This window comes from Haliotis cracherodii, unplaced genomic scaffold (genome assembly GCF_022045235.1).
Source record: "Haliotis cracherodii isolate W230 unplaced genomic scaffold, xgHalCrac1.p SCAF_4, whole genome shotgun sequence".
Classification (NCBI taxonomy): Eukaryota; Metazoa; Mollusca; class Gastropoda; order Lepetellida; family Haliotidae; genus Haliotis; species Haliotis cracherodii.
In genome coordinates, this window is record NW_027266297.1 from 9,943,474 (window position 1) to 9,949,473 (window position 6,000).

Below are 6,000 nucleotides of genomic sequence, written 5' to 3' on the forward strand. Positions count from 1 at the left end.
CCATCCATGGTACGACCAAGACCATGTAGGGCGTCATGGAAAATGACAAACACAAAATTCTTTGGAATAGGCCAGTTTTTCAAGGAGAGGCTTTCTGAACGACCACTGCATCGAGTTTATGTGCAGTGTGTTGAGAAGATCAGCAATCCTGATGAGTCCTTCGCTTGGATGAAGTCGTCTGGCCTGAAAAGTGAAACAGAAGTCTTTCTGTTTGCTGCTCAGGACCAGTCACTTCCAACTCGAAACCGTCAATGTGTGAATTTTGCATCAAAATGTAAATATGAAATATAGATTATGTAATGAATTTAATGAGACTGCCCAACACATTTTCAGTGGATGTGCAGCTTTGGCACAAACACAGTATCTTATACGACATGATGGTGTAGCTCGATCATTTTATTACCGTCTTTGCCATGCTTGTGGTTTTGACACAGAGGTCCACCCATGGTACGACCCGGAATATGTAGAGGGTGTCATGGAAAATGATAAATACAAAATAGGCCCATTTACAGCCTCAGACGTATCCAGGTCAACAAACCTGAAATTGTGCTTTTTGATAAATCCAATGAAATCATTTATATCATTGAGACACTAATGTGATTGACAAGATTGAGGAAAAACATGGCAAATATGCGGACCTCGCTTCCGAAATGTCACGCTTGCATCCCAAGTACTAAGTTGTTCGACTCCCAATTGTTCTCGGTGCCTTAGGTTTGGTACCTCCCAATCTGTTGACTGGTATTATGAGAGTACCCGGGTTTCCTACCAGGAATACAGTCCTTCTGACGATCTGGGTAATGCAGAAGGCTGCAGTGTTGGGGAGTCTTCACATTCTGGACGGCGTGTAGAGGGGACAAGAGCCCTGAGCTGATGATGAGCCTAACCAGCCTGACTGTGCCAGGATCACCCAAACCCTCTTTTTGCATTTTTATTTTAATCTGAAAAACTACTACTACTACTACTACTACTACTACTACTACTACTACTACTACTACTACTACTAATCCATTTACAAAGTGACAGAGGTGATGATCAGGATACAACAAAACAACGAAGATAACGATTTTAAAACAATTTGTATTTCATGAGATCTTGATGCAATTTATGGTACAACTCAAACGTTATGTCTTGTTCATTAAATAACAAACTTCACATACAACACAATGATATTAACTGTGACAGATGGGCATGACAACTGGTGACACGAATATCAATAAAGTGACAACTGTACCAATCAACAATCAATTGCTTGTATGTATAGCATTATCTTTGTTTTTATCAGATGAGTTGATCATTAAATGCATTATTTCATGTGGGTCAAGGACTGACACTTAATTGTTATATATATATACATTTTACTACTCGTGTTCGACTTATACGGGATTCGACACATCCGACTCGATCTTATTGTCGTCTGGCCTAGCCACAGCCACAGAAAGCAAACCCACCAGGTCGTGCATTTTATGTAAATAGCATTAATATTATAAGAAATATAAACTGGAGCATGTCTCTTGAAAATATAAACTGATTTCGAGACATTCGATAATTCGACACAACCCGGTTAAACTAGTTATGCATACAGTAAGAGTTTTCTGGGACCGAACAATGAATTTGTTACAAGGGATTCGAAACATTTGAGTTCGAGACAACGGGATTCGACTGTACCATTGTTTTTAAAAATCTATCGAATGTGACAATACAAACGTTAGCCTGGTTAAAAAATGGAGAGATCGTCTTTCATCTCACTTTGGTAGTATCCAACGAATAACCTTTAAAGAAAAATAACGTAATACACTTCGAAGTATTCAAACGCACTTTTACCAGGAGCAGTACGTTTCAAACTTCACAATATGAAACGAATTACAACAAGAAGTAACTGGTATAATACTTTGAAGTATCAGAAAATGACCCACAAGAAGTAATACGCATCCTATTTCAAAGTTGAAAGGCCACAATATAATGACCACTACGGATGTAACGAAGATAAAGGTGTGTTGTAGTTAACCTTAGCGATCACAATAATACCACGCACTAAATATTTCGAACTGATTTAGAGGTCTGTTGTAGATGCCATTTTCGCAGCATTCATTTTATGATAGGTACTGCTCAGCTGTTCAATATTCGTTTACCCAAAGCATGAAACAACTAATTGAAGATCGATGCGTATTGTTGACTAATGTGTATCAATTACATTCCTTTCAATTCCCTTCACTTTATTTGATTGGACAAGCATTTTGTATTTCTTACATGCAGTGTATATTGATTTGTGTGGAGAAAGTATGTTGTAGTTCCCCTTAGCGACCACATTAATAACACACACTAAATATATCGAACTGATATAGAGGTCTGTTGTGGATGCCAAGTATTGGTGAACTGTGGTTTGAATGGACCTAGAAAAGGGAGTCTTTGATATGCTTGGGTGACCAGTTGTGGAAATATTGGTAGTAACCCACTTCCTCCTCACTTGTAGAAAGTTGCTTTAATTTTAGCATTTACTATCACGATAAAACATGTGATTGACGAAATTCGTTACAAAAATTGAAAATATAACTTATGTTCATGTTATCTTCCGACATGTAGCCAGTATGTGATCAGAAAACCTTTCCCAGTGGTTCAAAGCATAGCCTCTGATTTTTTACAAAAGGATCGAAGTAGCATTTCTGAAAACTTAGTCCTCTGATATTCCCTTCTGGGCAAAATATATAGAGCCACGAAGGCACGTTTTCTTGTGTATAAAGTCGTTACAGCTTAATACCAAACGGTCGAACGGAATTGTGAGCACAAATAAAAAGAAATAATTTTTAGAAACATATTTATTTCCTTCTGACTCATACATTTTCGCACTACACATAATATTCCTTAAAAACCTTAACGACTATCGCGAAAGATTTACTTGTCTCATGTAAGAAATGAAAGACAATATAGTGATACCCATTTATGATGGAATAAATAATATTATGTAACTGTTGAGCTATGCTCAAACCGCCATCTACTTTATGACAATTGTTATCATACGACCAGACAAACTCTGCAACGAGGATCTGATCTCAGCTGGAGGAAGTACGATTTATATAACCAGTCAATAAACCACATCGTCTAGAAAGGTCATTAATGTCAATATTTATCTTCATATATAACGTCCAGAAATATATATGTACAATAGTGCATAATACTTATATGTTGATGCCAATGCCATAAACCTTTATGGCATGCATAATCCGAATTTGTCTGACTTTCAACGTTTGTATTCTGCTCATAGGATCAAATATAAACTACAGATTTTATTTGCAGACCTCTTCTCGTCTGGCGAATATGCTTTAAAGGTCTGAGTTCACAAGGAGGATACTAAGAATATACGAAAAGCAACAGTACACCTCTTGCAAATTATAAGTTTGCCCACAAATGGAGATATCTTTACAAAAGACTGAATGTGGTTTATCGTATTTGTTAAAGTATTATGCAATACTTTCGCTCTTCGAGGCCTCATTGTCAACACTATACACCGGTTGTCATGAGCTCGGCAGAGTATGCATGTACAACCACAATTTACTTCATTGCACAGTACCAGTGTATATAAATAATGGTTAATACACCTATTCACTTGTTAACATACCACATCAGGGATGTAAGGAGTGAAAATATTCAGAGAAAATATATACAAATTTCATACCCGCTGTACATTTGAAACAAACAACCCGATTATTTATATATAACATGGTTAGTATTTTACTTTATCGAAGATATGTATCTGGGTGCAAATGTTAGCATGGTTTGACACCGCTTTCTTTTTCATGTGTCTTACTTTACAACCTGATGCCAATGTTAACATCAAAGCATTTAGACCGTTTTTAGAATAGTAATGTTTTTCGTTTCGAAATATTAGGCATGTGTACTGCAATTTTGTGTATCAGAATCTTACACAAATGGACGAACGTTTGTCGGATACTGGAGAAATGAATAAAAGTATCTTTATTAATCACATCTTATAGACTTTATATTTTAAATACACACTATATGTGCCTACGTTAAAAATGCAAGTGTTTATAGCAGCACCGTCTACAGAAACATTTGGTCAAATAGAATGGACAGAACTACTTGTATTTTCGAAAACTACTTTTTCAAAAATATTTTATCACAAGCTTTGCTTGAAATTAGGACTTCCTAAATAGTTTCAAAACGATGATATATTTCACTAAAACAATAAATGTATGTACCTATATACCTTATTCACATAAACATTAGTCTTTCATCAATCAGTATAACAACCTCAGATAAATGTTCACTCGGGTTTCAGAAGGATATCTATACTTGATGTTTAAAACCGGTACCAAGCTATCATTATAAATGTCGACTTATGATTTCGTTGTTCGTAGATTCATATACATGAGTGTATGATACATGGACATTATGAGGAGTATGATACATGGACATTATGAGGAGTATGATACATGGACATTATGAGGAGTATGATACATGGGTATGAGGAGTTTGATACATGGACATTATGAGGAGTTTGATACATGGACATTATGAGGAGTATGATACATGGACATTATGAGGAGTATGATACATGGGTATGAGGAGTTTGATACATGGACATTATGAGGAGTATGATACATGGGTATGAGGAGTTTGATACGTGGACATTATGAGAAGTATGATACATGGACATTATGAGGAGTATGATACATGGACATTATGAAGAGTATGATACATGTGTATGATGAGGAGTTTGATACATGGATATGATGAGGAGTTTGATTCATGGGCTTGATGAGGAGTTTTATTCATGGGCATGATGGGGAGTTTGATACATGGGCTTGATGAGGAGTTTCATTCTTGGGCATGATGAGGAGTTTGAGACATGGACATTATGAGGAGTCTGATACATGGGCTTGATGGGGAGTTTGATACATGGGCTTTATGAGGAGTTTGATACATGGGTTTGACGAGGAGTCTGATACATGGGCATGATGAGGAGTTTGAGACATGGGCATGGCGAGGAGTTTGATCCATTGGCATTATGAGGAGTTTGATACATGGACATGATGAGGAGTTTGATACATGGGCTTGATGAGGAGTTTGATACATGGGCTTGTCGAGGAGTTTGATACATGAGCATGATGGGGAGTTTGATACATGGGCTTGACAAGGAGTTTGATACATGAGCATGATGGGGAGTTTGATACATGGGCTTGTCGAGGAGTTTGATACATGAGCATGATGGGGAGTTTGATACATGGGCTCGACGGGGAGTTTGATACATGAGCATGATGGGGAGTTTGATACATGGGCTTGTCGAGGAGTTTGATACATGAGCATGATGGGGAGTTTGATACATGGGCTTGATGAGGAGTATGATACATGAGCATGATGGGGAGTTTGATACATGGGCTTGACGAGGAGTTTGATACATGAGCATGATGGGGAGTTTGATACATGGGCTTGACGAGGAGTGTGATAAATAAATATGACAAGGAGTATTATTGTGCATGGACATGATGAGGAGTATGATACATGGATATGATAACAAGTGTGGTACAATGAATAGTTTGATGAACAAGGTGAGGTGCATGGGGTCTAGCATGTATAAGAACGACCAGGATAAGAATCAACATGTACTCCCTTGACAAAGAAGAATATAAATAGCTCTCTATATACAGTTGTAAAGGCAGGAATAAAATGCATACGTTTCAATTTCATTTGAATGCATTCGAAAACATATCACAAAACATTAAGACAACTAAAATGTACAAAATGGTTAAATTTGCAAACACAAGTATTTGATTCCCCAGTCAAAGACAATATAACCATTACACCCTTTTCGGATAAATATTATAGACAAGATAATCATTCAGAGGGAAACTCGAAATGAGAGGAATGTCGATGTTAGTGGGAATGCTAGCGATGGAAAACCAATTCACTAACGGGTAATTAATTTTCTTAATACAAACTGTGTTTTCTGGGTTGGGTCAACCGTGTTTGAATGGAATGAGTATT